The following is a 17,790-nucleotide window of genomic DNA, read 5'->3' on the forward strand; positions in this document are numbered from 1 at the left end:
TCTCTCTTTGTCTGTCTGTCTGTCTGTCTGTCTGTCTGTGTCTCTCTGTGTCTGTCTGTCTCTGTCTCTGTCTCTGTCTCAGTCTGTGGCTCGCTCTTGCTCTCGCTCCTGCTCCCACTCCCACTCCCGTTCCCGCTCTCGCTCTCACTCCGCTCTCTCCTGGGAACTCCAGACCTTTACACTGAACTACATTCCACCCCTTTTAAATTTTTATTTTCAAACAAGGCCTTGCTGACTCACTATGTTGCTCAGGCTCAGCTTGACCTTGCCCTCTTCCTGTGTCAGCCTCCCAAAGTGCTGAAACTATAAGCTGTTTGTTCACAGAGTTTATAGCTAGATGTGATCCTGGGAGGCGAAGCCTGGCTGCAAGAGATTGGTCACAGTGGGAGTGGCCCGGCAGGATCCATGGCCTTCCTCCTCCTTGGATCTCTTTCTCTGCCTCCTGCTGCCATGCCGTGAGCTCTTTCTCCTCTGCCTGGCCCTTCTGTAATGTGCCACCTGGCGTTGGGGCCAGCAGACTGCAGACTGAAACCTCCACCAGCTGTGAGCCAAAATAAAGCTTGCTTTTTTTCACTTTGGGTGTCAAGTTTTGTGTCTCACAAGGCAGAAAGTGACTGAGATTGAGGCTCACACACAGCTGAGCCCCTCTGTAAAGTGCCTGAGTGAGCATCTGGGTGCTCCCTGTTGCCCAGATGGGGGGTCTCGTCCTCCCTTGCAGTCCTCCGCTGAGTCTTTCAGTCTATTTTTTTTTTTTTTAAGTTTGCAAAGGCCCACTTTTTATGGAGTAGATACAAAATGTACAAAAGTACATTTTGTGAATGGTCAGAAGCAGTGATACATTGGCTCTTGTTTATATCAATTTTCACAAACTGGTTAAGATGTCAGGGATTTAGTGGGCCAGTTCACATAGTACTGGTAGCTTGGACTCAGCTACGGTACAACTGTTCACACCCCAGAAAGAGTCTTTCAGTCCTGAGCAGCCTACCGTGGGTGGTATTCCAGCCCACTGCCCCTTCTTTGTGTCCCTACTGGCATCTTCCCTGACCACTTGGCAACTTCTCTATGGAGGTGAATCACCTGGCTCCTACAGCGAAAGCCCTGAGCTTCCAGCCAGTCCCAGGCAGCCCATCCCCTTCAGTCCTGGCTTTTTGTACGTCACCTGAGTTGCGAGTTCCTCCAAAGATAGAGGCATCCAAATGCACCCTTCTACAAAAACAAAGAGAAGGAAGAGAGATGTCAGAGAAATATCCTGTGACCCCTACAATGGCCATTATTCTTTGACTTTGGGCAGCTTTCTAACCATTTTGGCTACTCTTCTCATTTATGTCTTTCAATGGTGGGTTGAATGTTTACGTTCCCTCCAAATTCATATGCTGAAATTGTGACCCTCAGTGTAACGATGGTAGGGGTGGGGCCTTTAGGCTGTGGGCAGGGCATGAGAGTCAACTGCTTGTGTATAGGATTAGTGCTGGTATAAAAGGTGCCCCAATAAGCTCTCTAGGGCTCTCTCTACCATGTGAACTGAGAAGACAGCCCTCAAAAGAGACCTAATCTGCATACAGCTTGGTCTGGATTTCCAAGTCCACATAAGTGTGAGAAATAAATACTTGTTGTATGAGCAGTTCAGGCTATGATACTCTATTATAGATGGCTTAACTAAGTGTAGTGGTTGATGCATTGTGTCAACTTGGCCAGATGACTCCCCCGTCTGGCTGGTGGGGGTCCCGCCCTGGGACACAATTGGTTCTGCCCCGAGAGTGACTCAGCACAAAGAGACCATATAAAGGGGCTGAGGAAGTAGTCACACTTCACTTCGTCGGAACTTCAGTCTTCACATTCGGCTTGGACGTCGTTGCCTGGCTTGCAGCGCAGACTCTTCCACCTCCGGCTTGGATCCTCCACCTTCCATCGCAGACTCTTCAGTCTTCCCTCACAGGCCCATCAGCTGACAAATAGAGACTTGCATGGAGCACACCAGTGAGCTTCAGACCTTGGGACTGAACTCCTCAGTTTGGAGTGTGCAGACGCCTCCATCTGACTCTGCGGCTGACTGTCGTAAGCCAACCTTGTAATTCCTTATACATTGTAAATCTTGTGTTAATATCTGTTCCTTATATCTGTTCCTCTAAGTAAAACCCTGACCAATACACTAAGACACTCCTTATTTTCCATTTTCTCTCCCAATATGGTATATTATTTTTCTGCTTAGGGATTATTTTTCTTTTCTTGGTGTGTCTACTAACCATGAGATGGTTCACCCAAGATGTACTCTTTATATACCTGGTGTTACATGCTTGTAATTTTAGCACTTAGGGAGGCTGAGGTAGAAGGATTAAAAATTTGAGTCCCACCTGGATAAGTTAGCAAAACTCTGTCTCAGAATGAAAAATAAAAGAAGGCTGGGATGTACTCAGTGATAGAATACTCCTGGGTTTGATCCCAAGGTTTAGGGCCATTATTAAGTAAAATAAAAGTTACTTAAACATAAGTACCATGACACTGCAATATTCAATTTGATTAATTGAGAGGGCTACTATGTGGGGTAGAATCTATAACATACATGCTGGACAAAGGGATGATTCATATTATAGGTGGAATAGCGTGAGATTTTATCACACTACTTAGCATGGCCCACAATTCTTATGAACAGTAGATTTCTGGGTGTTCCCATTTCATACTTTCAATCTGCAGGTGGCCACTTGTAACTGAAACCATGGCGAGTGACTCTAGAAAGCCACCACTGTGTGTGGCTGGTTCCAGCGCAAGCCTATGGAGAGCTAACAGATGTAATAGTCTTTGAATGCAATTAACCTGTCTTGCCTGAACAAGTCCTGTTTTTAAGAGCATGTTTCTGGCAAGAAAGTCAAGGTTGACTTGAACCTTTTCAATTATGGTGAGATATCATTTTTGGTTTTCTGTGTTAGCTTTCTTATGGATGTGTTTTTGTAGAAGCTTCATGCAGCTACTGGTATTGGAGACCAGAATCTAAAGGCTAGACCGTTGGTGAATTTATTTGCTAAAATATAGAACAGTTGCCAGATTTGAGTCCTCATTACTAAAGATGAGTGGTAAGAATTCTGGATTGGCCATCTAGGGATATGAATACCCTTCTCTACCATAATTTAGTTCAACAGACATTTCTTGTCTAGATGCTAAAAGGTAAAGGACAGGGCAAAAAGTGAAGGGACATTGATTTCCTCTTGTCCTCAAATGCCTGCATCAGGAAAGCTGGTTGTCTTCTCCCTGTCCTCTGCTTACCCTTCTTTCTTTTTGGCAGCTCTGCATCTTTGTGTGAGCCTCGTGCTTGATGGGGGCCAGATCCTGATTGGGCTAAACCAGTCATGGATCATTCTGTTCCATGCCAATGATTGGTTAAAGTATATGCACATGACATGATACTGGCCAATAAAGTTGAGTGGGAGGTTCCTAAAAAAGATGTCCTACACAGTGGGAGTCCTAGAATTAAGGCAGACAGAAAAGCAAACTAAAACCACTATTAGTTAGGATGATGAAGTGAAACGATGGACAGAACCACAGGTCCTGATGATGTTGTCATGCCTCCAAACTAATTAACTCAGGAGCCACCAATCCTTTGATCTTTTCCTGTGTTTAATCTACTGTGAATTGGAATTTCTCTTGTTTGCCACCAAAATGTTTCTAAATGATGTACTGTCTTACATCAGAGCTTACAAAGTAGAGAAGGAAGAAGATGTGTCCGCAGATCTTCTCCATCACAGCAGTGTGCCGTGGTCTGTGGAATGTGTACTCTGTAGCTAGGCAGAGTCTTGCCCTTATGAAGAGAAAAATCGCTTACTTCTTTGAGCCAACTAACTCATTCATTTGTGAAGCGCAGATGATAACTGAGCCTGCCTCCTTATTGCATGGATGAGATGTACCTTAAGCACTTAGTAAGTGCTCAATAAATCTCATCAATTATTATAGCTGTTACGGAAATGGAAAGCACAGAATAGGGAGTGAGCTGTTCTGCCAGGGACTTCCAGGTAGGCTTCGCCAAAGAGGCAGATGTTAGCATGGGCCTTGACAAAGCAAGTGGGGGTTTGTAGATCTGAGTTTGAGGGGGCAGGACTATCAGGCAAGAACAGGATGGGAGCTCAGCAGCCAGGTGTCCCAAAGCAGATTACCACATTCTTCTTCCAGAGCTCAATTTCTTCATCCTTAAAAGCCCTTGAGTGTGTTGGATTAGCTTAATCCTCTTTTGATAACTAACCTATGATTGTTTGTCTCAACCCATCCTGAAGAAATTCATTCGACAAACATTTCCCACCTAAAAGAAGTACTTCTGAGTGGCTTTGTTGATTTCATTCTTCGCTGCTGCCCAGAGCTTTATCCAACTCACAATTAACGATTCTACACCGTCTCCCTTCTCCAGGCCCTCCGCCTCCCATCAGGCCAATAGATGCTGAAGCTTAATTAAGCTTGTAAAGCTTTCTGATTTCCTCCAATGAAAGGTGGCCTGTAAGTAGCAGGTTTTATTTTGGTGGCTCCTGCCAAGGGTTATTATAAATAGGACTTAGCGCGACATGGTGGAGCTCTTAGGGTGATAGCGTGTCAAGACCAATCGAGGCTGCCGAGAGCAGAGACATTATCATAATGGTCCCATCATCTGTGGTGGGTGTTAATGAAAGTGGATGCGAAAAGAAAAAGTACTGCAGGCGGCGAGGCAGGCATTGAGGTGGCTGCAAGTGAAATATCGCTGCTCTGGGGATCTCCATCATGATCATTAACTATATTAGCCTTGGAGCCGTTCTCCTGCCATCTCTCTCAGATCAGGCTCAAACGGAAATAAAAAATGGATGCTTTCACTCCAAATGAAAATATATTCCTTTGCTGCTTTTTAAAATCCATTTCCATTAAAATGATGGCCAGCAGGTAAGTAATTTATAGCAGGGGGCTCACTGCAGTACAGAGGAGTGGCTTCTGAATGGTGAGCAGGTGCGAGACCAAGGGACTCGTGGACCCAGGAAGGACTTCTCTGTTGGACTGAAGCGTAGCTGACAAGAACACCGAGAGGCAAAGGAGGACTTACAGACACTCGCGGGTGGGGTTGGAGAAAAAAGATAGCTTCACATTTCCACAGTGAGGTGGAAGCGGTCTTCAGGAGTATTGCTCTGGTGCAGAAGCCTGGGCCCTGGGTTTCATCGCTGAAATTTTCTGCACCCTTTGCCTACTAACATCTGCCAGTGAGAATGAGCATGACAGTGGTGTGTCAGTTGATGCCTCCCTACTCCTTTGAGGTCCAGTTGTACTTGCTGCAAATTTGTGTTCTATGGTCTATGAGGTCCAGAGACTTCCTTCCTTTTCTGAGAGTCCCTGGAGCTTTGTCCGACAGGCTCATCTCCCTGTGTCCACTTCCTGCTCCCTGCATGTGTTAACATGGGTGCAAAGACCTTGATCAACTCCTTCCTCACACCTTTAACGACTCCACTGGAGCTCCGAGGGACGCCCTGGGGGAGACACATTACTGTGCAGGACCTTTATCCATCTAGTGGATACAGCTCTCTCCTTGCCTTCCTTCTCCCTCCCCCTCTATAGAGAGACGTATCATTTCCCTCTGACACTCATCCAGTAGAGACTCTCCTATTCCTTGGTGTTAGCTGCTATCTCGGCTCAACAGAACATCATGATTTCTCAAGATGTCGCATGGTTGGCACACCAGTGTTTCCTGGTGGACACAACTTAGCATCTGCAGTGCCCTCTGCATGGCAGGCAGTTGCCCAGGGGTGACTATACAGGTGTCTTTATCATACCCCCTTTCCTCAGAGGTCCTAGCCTTCTATTGTGTTGATGGGATACTGGGTCATTGTGAGAGCTGGATTTGGCCTAGGAGATTTCTGCAACATAAAAGAAAAATTCCAACTATAATCTGCCAAATGACCAAACTTACGTTAACCACAGCACAGCATGAGCAAGCCTAATCTGGAAATCCAAAATCCAATATGCTTTAAACTCCAAAAATTTTTTTCTTTTAATGTATTTCATACAGGGTCTCACTACACAACTCGGACTTATAGTGGTCCTCCTGTTTTCAGCCTCCCCAGTGCTGGGATTACAGGTATGTGTCACCATGCCCGGTCTCAGTTGCTAGCTCAGCCTGCCTGGGGACAGGGCTGTTGTGGCATATGGTGCTGGGGATCGAACGCTGGTCCCTGTGCTTGCCTAAGCAGATGTTTAGTCCAATGAGCTATCTCACCAGCCCTACTTAACTCTAGAACTTTTTTTTTTTTAACTAAAAGAGCTGATGATTTTATTTTCACATTTCACAATACAAATGAAACTGTATGTTCTGCACTTTCGTTTTCCACACTTCTCCCTTCAAAACTATTCTTTGATAGGAAGGGGGAGCAAGTCTTCCTTGTCATTCATGCTGTTAGAAAACACCCAGAGTCACAGCACCATGATCCCTGGTGAAGTAGAACAAATAATATAAAACTGATACAGAGAGGCCACCCCTCTGCTTTATCTGTCTGGTTGAGTCATTCCTGGCTGAGTGGGCACCATTAGAGACCGGGAGGTGGGGGGGCCCATCACTGGCATCATGGGAGGGCCTCCCATATGGGGTGCTAGCATCATACCAGGACGAGGAGGACCCGGGAGGCTGGGTGGAGGTGGGATGATAGCCCCTGCTGGGGGAGGAGTGGAGAGTGGAGTAGGAGGTATCTTTCTTTATTTCTTTTTTTGGCGGAACCAGGGATTGAACTCAGGCCCTTGCACTTGCCCAGTATCTTTGCTTGTTGAAGTGCAGCCGTTGTTTAGTCAATCAGGCTCTGAGCTTGCTCTTCCATCCATTTCTGGTAGTAGTCTTTCACATTCTCTTTATGTTTCCTACCACTGCAGTGTGTCTTTCTCACAGATGGAGAGTCATGGGTAAGGTATGTATCACAGTAGTCACAATAAAACTTAGGCATGTTGCTCTACAGGCCATTGGCGGCTCCCTCCAAAACTTTTTGAGCACCAACATGATGCTGCTTCAGTCTGAAAATTACACACACGCAGGTGCAGGGCCGGGGAAATGGCTCAGTAGAATAAGCGCTTCCCTGGCAAGTGCAAGGGCCTGAGTTCAAATCCCCGTTCCACCAAAACAACAACAACAACAACAAAAACCCACCAAAAGCCAAACAAATAAAAAAAGACCCCAAAAAAACCCCCAAAAAACCAAAAACCCACAACTGCACCAAAAATATTGCATAAAACTTCCTCTTGGTTATGTGTGTAAGATGTATATGAAAAAACAAATGAATTTAGATTTGTGTTCCATCCCTAAGATAGCTATCTCATTATGTGTATGCAACTATTCCAAAGTATGTAACAGTTTTAAAAGTCTGTTTTAAATGTATTGCCAAGCATTTTGGGTAAGGAATTCTCATTCTGTGCTGTAGCTTGCTGGAAATGAGGCATACCCTGATGAATGAGCAGAAAGGCCTCTTACGTGGAGTTGTCCTTCTCCTTGGGCCTGGCATGCTACCTACTCTGAGCATGTTGGAGGATGTGCTGCCCGCCTCTCCCCTTGTCTCTGCTGAGGAATCATGCCCAGGCCCACTTCAGGGAAATGAGTGACCATATGACAGGTTAATGGCTCATGTGCAGAATGTCTGTGCAGGAGGCTAGGTAAGGTAGTATAGCCCTCTAATTCCAGTGTGCTCAGAAGCAGGAGAATGTGCAGGTCTGAACCCAGCATGGGCTGGCCTGATATCTAGGGATGGCACTAGCTCTGTCTCAGGATGAGATTAACCTGGGTAAGGACAGCAGCTTGAGAACCCTGTGCTCATTTCTCCTCTTTGCTGCTCCTAAAATCTGCTTATGTGCAAATGATGGCTTTGCCCCTCGTAGGTGTCAGTTCTAAGCTTGCAGCAGGGAAGATGCCTCTGTGAGACTGGGCATGTTTGCTATGCACCATGCACCCTAACTTGCTCTGGAGTATGTCCACTTCCTTTCTGTTTCACTCAAGTAAAAAAGAAGAAAGAAAAATATGGAGGGCATTTCTTGCCACTTGAGTTTAAAGAATGGCTACATTTTAGAGGCAGCCTGGGCCTCAGGAATAGCAGGACAAAGGCTGAGGAAAAATGGTGGTGGTGTATTTATACAGCTCCTTGAGGCTTTGAGGAGCAATTTCCTATGCCAGTCTTGTTGAATTTTCACAGCGATCTGCTAGGGAGGGGTGGCAGGGCAAGGTTGAGTTACTGTTTCTGTTGTAAGAGAAAGTCAAGCTTTAGGGGCTTGTTTGGTGAGCCCTAGATTCTCAGCTAGTTTCTGGCAGACAGGAAACCTGAATGTGCTTCAGCTGACTTTCCCCTCAGAGATTTGCCGTGACATTCCAGCTTTCTTGGGGACTGTTCATACTTGCAAACTCAGCCACTGTCTCAGGTCTTCCCTGTGGGTATCTGTATATGCTACATGCATGTTACTGTGTCTACTAAAACTTCAGGGATGAGGGCAGAAAAACCCAAGAGCTGGAATATTTCAGAGTTTCTCTCCCATTCAGTGGTACTTTTTTTCTTTTTACTACTGAGGATGGAACCCAGAGGCTTTGCACTGAGTTACATCCTCTGCTAAATTGCCTAGGCGGGGTTCAGGATTGTGGATTCTTTTTGTCTCAGCTTCCCACAGTGCTGGGATTACAGGTGTGTGCCACCATGCCCGGCTTCGGTGGTCCATTCTGTCTCACCCATTAGCATCTGTAATAGAAAGCAGCAGAGAAAAATGACCCAAAACCAAGTGAGAGATTAGTTTGAAATCTTGGTCTGTTTCTGTTGGCTAACAAGTAGAGAAAATAATCCAAGAGAGAGGAAGTAATTAAGGATTTACTGACTTTTATTTTTCTTTAAAAAAAAAATCTTAGGGCAGGCAAAATAGTTCAGCGGATTAAAGTGCCTGCAAGCAAGCGCAGGGGCTGGGGATTTGATCCCCGGGTCTGCCATGCCGGCCCCGACCCCGGGGCACTCTGAGACAGCAATTGAGACTGTGTATGGTGGTGCACACCTGTAATCCCAGCTCTTGGGAAGCTGTAAATAGGCGGATCACTATGAGTCCGATCTAGTAGTGAGGCCCTGAATACCCTGTAGACCCTTCCCTAAAATATAATCAATCAATCAATCAATCAATCAATCAATCATCTTAGAATGACTGTGACACAAAGGCTGGCAAGATAGCTCAGCCGACTAAGCGCCTGCTTAGGCAAGTGCAGGGACCAGGATTTGATCTCTGGCACCACATACCGCACCAGCCCTGCTCCTGGGTGCTCTCAGTTGGCCACCGGGTCTGGGCGTGGTGACGCATGCCTGTGATCCCAGTGCTGGGGAAGCTGAAAACAGGATCACGAGGAGTCCGAGCTGCAGAGTGAGACCCTGTGCCAAATACATAGTATAAAACAGAATGACTTTGACACAGCTCAGAGGAAATGGAAAGAAACAATAAGCTTCCTTGTGTTCTTCTGCTCACCTGTGTGCTGCACTTGCTCACACAGGGCCACATAAAGCCAGCAGATGGAAGCCCAGCGTGATGTTGAATTCATCTTTCCTTTTTCAAAGGCATTGTGTTTAGGGGCGACCGCATCTGTATGGCTGTTAGGGTCCCAGAGACGAGCGAGCTCTGTGCAAGTCTTCCCATTTGGGTTTTCTTGCTTGTATAATGGCATACCAATGCTTGCTTCCTAGAGGTATTGTGAGAATTAAATGGGACTGTGGATCAAATAAAAAAAAATAGCAGGCAAAAAGTTTTAATACAGCCTCTGGTGTGTGAGGTGTGATCACAAGATATAGTGAATGTGTAAACTAAAACTCATTACAATGAAAGGCATGTTTCCACTAATCTCTTAGAGTACTCCTATTGGTTAGAACACCCATATCCCATCATGCTTGCCTCCTTCTGAAGCAATTCTAGAAATCCTTTCTCCTGTGTGTGTGTGTTTAGTTGTGCAGTCACAGCTATCTCAGTGTGCTGAATTGATTCAAAGCATTTCTCTTTCTTGGTCAGTTTGACTTTTGGGAAGAGCTGGAAGGCACAGAGTGACAGATCTGGTGGCTGAGGGGAGTGAGGACATGGACATACCTTTACACTTCTATGAGCCTGTCTCCTTGTTGTATGACACTCAACAACAGCATTCACCATATTTTGATTAGACATTGAAAAGACAAAGAGGATGACTTCTGGTGCTGTTTCAGAAGCATGGTCAAGAATGATGGGCTGTGTTTGAAGGGAAGGGTATTATTTTGAGGAGGATTAATGGCAATGTATGCTGTATTGCAATACATTTTTTTTTTTCAGAACCGGGGATTGAACTCATGTCCTTGCACTTGCCAGCCAAATGCTTATTCTACTGAGCCATCTCCCCAGCTCTGCAATACATTTTTATTTAAACACGTAACAAAGATTGTGGTCAGCCCTTATGTAGTAGTTGTAATGAATGTTAAGAACCACACACCTAGCTGCATGGTGTCGGGAGGATACATACAGACCTGTTAATAGTATCTCTGCTCAAGAAGACGTGTGTGTGTGTGTGTGTGTACACTGATTTTTTAACCATGTGTTTTTATTCTATATTTCATAGTAAACTGTGGGAATAGTGTGTGGTGTGTGTGTATTAGTGGATATGTATGGTGGATCAAGATAAAAGGATCAAATACAAAAGTATATCAGTTAAGGATCCCTAGAGCAATAGGTATAATTCTGTGCTGTATATAAAAGATTTACTAGATAGGTTTACAATGGCTATCAGAGAGTCATGGGTGGCAGTTTGCAGAATGATTTCCTGCCGGAAATTTGGAGGATCAAGTTGAAGGTTGAAGGCTTGGAGTTCCCTCTAGAATCTGGTGTGAATCCTTGCTGGAAAGCTGAAGAGTGTGCTGGAAGAACTGAAGATGAATTCCCTAAAGATAGTAGCAAAGACCAGAGCTCCTCCAAAGAAGCCAAAGAGAGGCCTTCCTTCTTTCCCTTTTTATTTCATCTAGGCTACAAGCCTATTGGTTGGTGCCATCCACATCTGGGGTGGGGCTTCCCTCCCTCAGTTTGAGGACTGTGTGTCAGCCATCCACATATATATCCAGAACTATATGCCACTAAATTTGCTAGGCATTTCTTATTCTATTCAAGTTGAGATATCACCGTTAACTGTGACAAAGAGTAGTGAGGAATGTGATTTTTGTGTATGCACGCCTGTGCAGTGATTGTGAAATCTGGGCTCACAATGAAGTTGTAGAAGCTCCTTGGTGGCAAGTAACAGCATCCATGGAACTGATGGCTTCTGGATGTGGATATGCACCAGAACTGAGCAGCCCAAGGATGTAAGCAGGGGTCCCCTAGCAAGGCTAGAGGTATAAGATGTCTCAGGTGCAGTCTTCTTCCACTCAAGATGTTATGCTCCAGGAGGAGAGTCTGATTGTTCCATTTGGAGTCAGAGGTATCCAGCATTGGTGCATCCAGCATTTGCCAAATGACAGAGCCATAGTGGATAAGGAAACAGTTCTGTGCTATACCATCATTCCGTATGCATCCTCCAACACTATTGTGTTGCTTGATTTTTTTAAATCTTGTATTAGTTTTTAACTAATGAAAAACTATAGCAATGAATGAACTCAGAAAAGCTATATCATAAGATTCCAACAAAATGTATTTTGGGTATTTTTTATAGGGAGCCAGTAAAAAAAGCAGGTAGCACAATTTATTATTTATATGGCTTGTGATATATCACAGAGTGATACATCCACCTTGGGTCTAGAGGAATGTTGATTGTGATGGCAAACACACCCACACAACCATAACAGTGCTTGTCTTTTTGGTTCCAACAGTTTGCTGGAATGCAAAATTTCCTTAAATTTGCTCAATGGCTTCACTCACTTAGGGGCTTGAGGGTTTGATTAGGGTAAAGAGAAGTAACAAGGCGTCTCCTGATTTTTCTAGTACCAGCTGTTATTTTGCAGTGATTGAGGAATGGAATAGAGCACACGCACAATATGCAGGGCGCGTCTAGAAGGGGAAGGGAAGAGAGAGGAGAAAAGGAGAGGGCAGAGGCACAGGGGAGCGTAGGAAGAGAAAACATTGCCTTGCCTGGGGCCACATGATTTAGGGTTTATACGAGGTGAGCTCAAATCCAGTCTGCATTTTCTATGCTGACCATCTGTGTTTCCCAGGAAAAAGGAACACAGCCAGGCCGAGAGGTTGAGGAAGAAGTGAGCAGCAGGGCTTGTGGCCAGCCTGGAAGGGGCTGGAGCATGCTTGTGTTCTCAGTAATGCCTCCTGGCAACATCGAGCCACAGGAAACTTCGCAGCTGCCTCTTCTCCCAGCAGCCCACGAACATCCTTCCCAGTGTCATGGCCACCCACCCTGCCTTGTGACTTTTTTTTTTCTTAAGGAAGGTAACACGAAGTTGTAGAGAGAAGACCAGATATTACCGAGGGCAGAAGTCTGATGTCTAACACCCAGGGCTACACTATTTATGACGCTGTCCGTTGAGTTTCACTGCACGTCAGAGGATGCTGTTCTCACAAACCCTTTCGGGTCGATTTTAGGAGCACATATGAACAAAACAAGGTTCAGGGAGTTTGTGAAAATTGCTCAAGTTGGTCTGGCTCATCAGTGGTAGAACCAGATTCACAACTGGGCCAGTATCACTGCGTCACCATGTGTGAAACCCTTCTCCTGTCAGAAAGCCAGCTCACAAGGACCAAAGATGGTGAAACTTTGCTATGCATCACTAGCTGCCCTGGGATGGGTCACAGAAGTGTTGAGAAGCATCAGTCTTAACTGCAACAAATTGGGACATATGATGGAACATTTGTTCCCAGTGCCACCATTGAAATAACAGATATCTAAGGCAAACCTCTGAGACTATGCTTTTCTTTGATTACTGTGGCTCAAAGCTCTACCACTGAGCTACATCTACTGTCCTTTCTAAATTTTGAAACAGGGTCTGTCTAAGCTGCCCAGGATGGCCTCAAACTTGAGATCTTTCTGCTTCAGCTTTCTGAGTTGCTGGATGACAGGCATGCCACTGTGCTTGCCTGATTCTGTTCCTTAGTGCTCGACTGGAAGCCCAAGCCACTGTGACCCCTCAGGAACTCATTCCTAACACATCCAGAGAGGAGGCCTCTTTGCGAGGCATCCATGGGAAACTTCTTCTCTTTGGAATTTTCAGATACTGGGGATTCTACCCTCTAAAATTGCCAAAACAGGAACATTAGACTGAATAGCTTTATTGGAATTAAAAATATTGCAAATTTGTGCTAACTGCCTCTGGCTATCACTGGAATAAAGATGACATTGCTTCAGACACTAATATCAGGCACTAATTAAACCAGTGGAGAATGAAACAACAGAAATACAACAGCAACAAAAATTGGAGTCGTGGGCTTCAGAACACTCCCCGAGCCGGGCAGTTGAATTTAAATTTTCATTATTTTGAGTGAATGTAATCCTGAGGAATCATGTAGGGAATGGTTCTTTGTGTGATTTTAGGGAGGTCCCTCTTGTACCATAGTCACTGGCAGAAAGCTATATTGTGTATTATTGCAAAAGAAAAGTACAAATATAAGTCCATCTAGAAAAGGATGCACGCTTATGTGTTAATGGTGGGTTACCTTCAGGAAAGGAAATTTGAAGAAAAAAGACTTTTTCCTTTTATTTAAAAAAAAATTAGGGGCTGATGAGATGGCTCAGTGGTCTAAAGCACCTACTTAGGACAAGCTTAGCAAAGCACAGGGACCGCAGTTCAATCCCCCAGCACCACATGCCAGCCAGCCCCGCCCCCTGGTAGGCTGAGCTGGCCACACACACACACACACACACACACACACACACAAATAAAAATTTAAAAAAATTAGTATATTCCCGGAGTGTTTAAATTCATCATCCCCAGCATATAGCTTTGAGCAGACTCGGGTGGTCAAGGGAATGCTTGATTGAATGATTCATGTTTCATGGCTGCAAATTATCAAAAGGAAAATTGGATGGATGTCCATTAAGAAGCTGCCCCAACCAGGCCTAGTGCCACATGCCTGGAATCCTACTGCTCCAAAAGGCTGAGGCAGGAAGGGTGTAATTTCCACTTAGCTATTTGCAATTTCTTGTTTCAAAATAAAAAATTCAAAGAGGGCTGGGGTTATAGAAGGGAAAGAAGAGGGACATCATTGAAAACCAGGATCCAGGTATAACTTGAATTGACTTCAGGCTCAGGGAGTGGCACTGTCTCCATGAAGATGGGGCTTGGACACTGATTCTGAGTGATGGAGAGACCTGACTGAGCTACAATTCTGATACGCAGTGCAGGGCCAGGTGGTGATGGATGGATGAATGAATGTGTTCCTTCACCAGGCTCCTTGCTTCCATGTCCAGGCTGACCTCCTTTAGTGTTAAGGTTGGTTATTCTTCATGTTCTTCCCCTGACCTGGGTTTCTCTTCCTTTAACTAGGGAAAGTCAAGGCTGTCCTAAGGCCTGGACCATTATTGGATCCCCTGTTGCATCATTTAGAACTTCTTTCATTCTATGAGAGACTCATTTCTACGTGGGTTAAATAATGAGGTAGATTTGAGCCTTCTGGGCTGCCTTGATGCGATGGCTTACTGAGGTCACCAAATGCTAATTTCTTTTTGAGGTTTCAGTGCTGTACTCCATGCAACAATGGCCTGGCTTCTCTGTGGATACAAGAGCTTAGCTTTAACCTCCGCAGTATGTAGAAGACGGTAGAGAAAGGTTATTGTTCTCTTAGAAGTTCCTTGAAAAATTGCCCTTTGAATTTCACTGACTCAAAAAGAAAATGTTTCCACCAGTGCTGGATATCAAATCAGGCTAAGCAAGAACAGTACCACTGTGCTAAGCCTTGAGGTCTTCAAGTCATTCTTTTTTTTTTTTTCAGAACTGGGGATTGAACTCAGGCCCTTGCACTTGCCAGGCAAACACTTATTCTACTGAGCCATCTCCCTGGCCCCCTTCAGGTCATTCTTGATTGGCTGATTAACTTATGTTTCCTGGCTAGTCACACTGAAAAGAGTAAAGATGGAGGACAGTACCCGACCTCTCCCATCTACCCTCTCCCTATCTACCCTCTCCCTGTCTGCCCTCCCCACCCTCCCCCATCCATCCTCCCTCCACCTCATATGGCAGTTGAATAATGGGTATGTGTGTGTGTGAAGGTATATTAGGGAGCCATCATGTTCTGACTGGGAAATGACATCTTATTTTTGGTTGGTTGGGCATGGGTGGATTTGAAATAGGAAGATAACCAAGGCGGGATGGATGGAGGATTTTCTAAACTGAGAAGCAGGACAGTGAGAATGGACCCAGTTGAGAAGGGCTGTCTGGATCTACTGTGGAGCAGCTCTGGCTTGGGGGCTGGAGAGAAATGATTCTGGGGGTGCCTGAGATAATTTAGGTGCTGGAGTTTTAGACAGAGGGCCTCCAGGCCTTTGTTTAGCTCTGAAAGAGTAAGGCAGCCCAGGTAATTCCCTAGCATAGCTGTCCAAGTGAGCAGAGATCCATGTAACCATGAGCCTGGCAGCGTGGAGCAGTGGCTCTAGACATGTGGCAGGCCACCGACCCAGCAGGCATTCTTTACCACTGTCAAGATAAGAAGTGTTTTTCTTTGAATTCTTATGAAGAAGTGAGAAGTGGTAGCAGCAAAGGAAATGGGTCAAATGACCAAATGAATTGGGGACTTCTCCCAGTGGCAGTTTGGTGGACCTCCTGTTTGAACTATAAAAGACCCCAGGAAGAACTATCTCCATAGTGTAATAACTGGTCTTCTCTCCAATGTGGTGCATGAAAACTTGCATTTTATTTGAGAGATAAAGACTTAGGGCATGCTCTGTACCAAGAACATGGAGCAGTTCATAAGCACAGGACTGTGATGGTACATCCACACAGAGCTTGCAAACATCATCTCAGTCCAGCCTTATACACTTGATAAAGAAGGTATTGAAATCATTTTTTAGGGAGGAAAAGCCCAGATCAGAGATCCAGCACTTACTGTCTGCAGATAAATCATGGTGGGGTTGGTCTTTGAATCCAGCATCTACCTCTCCTATCTTCTTTCTTCCCAACAGAACCTAAATTTTGTCAGCTTTCCTGTTCTGCCCCGCTGAGACCACATGCTTTAGCAAGGTGTCATCTACAGTGGGGAGGCTTTCTCCCAACCTTGATCAAATTATGATCATGACTAGTCTTCCGGTGAGATTCTGAGGTCTTTCTTCCAAGAAGAAATATAGTGCTCATTTCCTTCATCTTCCTCTGAACATCATCGCCCTGACTGGGGCATTTGGAACAACTGCATGCCCACTTGCTATCAAATCTGAGCATGAGGTTGACACCCAAGATGAAACCACAGGGATGGAGGGAATCTTTGTCTTTGATTGTGGGATTGAATCACTAAATAACACATCCTAGAAGCCTCAGGAGCAGAAACTGCTTTCTAGTGTGCATTTTATTCTTTAGCTTTGGAAAATCTACCCTGTTTGGTATAGGGATGTACCTGAATATAACATGACAGTTTCCAGACTCCCTCATCAACATGGGTAGGTGGTGACGTCTTAGGTGGTCATTTGCCTTATCCCTTCTTTACCTTCTTGCTTCTTGGAATAAGAGCACAATGGCTAGCTCTGTGGAAGCTATCTGCACGAACTATTTGAAGTTGGAAACAATCTACTAAAGATGGCCATGCAGAAGTTGTACATCCTTGCAGGATGGTTTGGATAATTGTACTGTGGATCTCTGTTTCTTTATGGAAAGGAACAGTGAGTGCTTACTTTTATTGTCTCATTTTTTCCTTTTTCTCTCTTCTTACTTTCTTAAAACTTTTTTTTTTCTTTTTCCTATTTTGGATGCATATATCCAGTAATCTGAGCAACTAATTTGAAGACAACACCATGCAATATGATAAATACTGTTGAATTCACAGTATTGTTCAGTGAAATTCTGTATCATTTCTATTTTTTTTATTACTATTTTGTATTCCCTTAAAAAAAAAAGAAGAAAAAGAAACTATAGGTCCTGGATGACGATGGAGCTGCCCTACCAGATATTTAACTATTTATGTGTGGGCTTCTTTTGTGTGTGAGAATAGACACTGCTATTTTATGTAAACCACTGGTATTTGTGTTTAAATTTTTTTTATATGCAGCTGAGTACAGTCCAAACTGAGAAATCTATATATTTGTGAATTTCCTTCTGGATGAGAATTAATTTTCTTAATGTGTGCACTGTTTGGAGTTGGGGTTCCTTTTATGTACGATCGATAGCATCCTAATTGTTTCCTCTCCCAAAGCCATACTGTTAACATTTGTATTGTGTAGGCAACTACCACATAGACTGTATTCTTTAGTTCTCCATTATCTTGGATCAATTCACCATTATTCTTGGTGTGAAAGAGTCCAACACTGGGATCACTACTTCCCATATATCTTTTCTGCCTCCATCTTTGGGTAATAAAAAAACTTCCAGAAAGCTCAAAGAAAAAGGCAAATGTCATTGGTATCTGTGGGTGGAGAATCCAGGTAGTTTCTTTGGCCCAACCCCAGACTGCTGTGGTAATAGCTCCCACTTAAGCAAGGCCTGGACTTTGAGTAGCTTCCGCATGCACTTCTGTCCCTTCTACTTACTTCTAGTTTTCACTGCCCTGACCGGTGACTCCCACACAAATCCTCAGAGACGGGAACTTTTAATAACTGGCGAAGCAACTATTGACTCAGGTTTTGTTTGTTTGCCGCTAAGTTAGCATTTAATAAAAGCAGGACTTGTAGCTTAATAGCCAGTTATTGTATATTATCAAAATGGGAAATTAATTATT

This window comes from Octodon degus, unplaced genomic scaffold, assembly GCF_000260255.1.
Source record: "Octodon degus isolate 3935 unplaced genomic scaffold, OctDeg1.0 scaffold00018, whole genome shotgun sequence".
NCBI classification, from domain to species: domain Eukaryota; kingdom Metazoa; phylum Chordata; class Mammalia; order Rodentia; family Octodontidae; genus Octodon; species Octodon degus.